Here is a 248-nt window from a genome sequence, read left to right on the forward strand (position 1 = left end):
TCTCACCTTTTTCCATTCTGTACTCAGTCTCTCCTGGTACTTCCTCACACAGGTCTCCTTCTCAAGCTCACTTACTCTCACCACCCTCTTCACCCCAACATTCACTCTTCTTTTCTGAAAACCCATACAAATCTTCACCTTAGCCTCCACAAGATAATGATCAGACATCCCTCCAGTTGCACCTCTCAGCACATTAACATCCAAAAGTCTCTCTTTCGCACGCCTGTCAATTAACACGTAATCCAATA

The sequence above is a fragment of the Panulirus ornatus genome, chromosome 13, assembly GCF_036320965.1.
Source record: "Panulirus ornatus isolate Po-2019 chromosome 13, ASM3632096v1, whole genome shotgun sequence".
NCBI classification, from domain to species: Eukaryota; Metazoa; Arthropoda; class Malacostraca; order Decapoda; family Palinuridae; genus Panulirus; species Panulirus ornatus.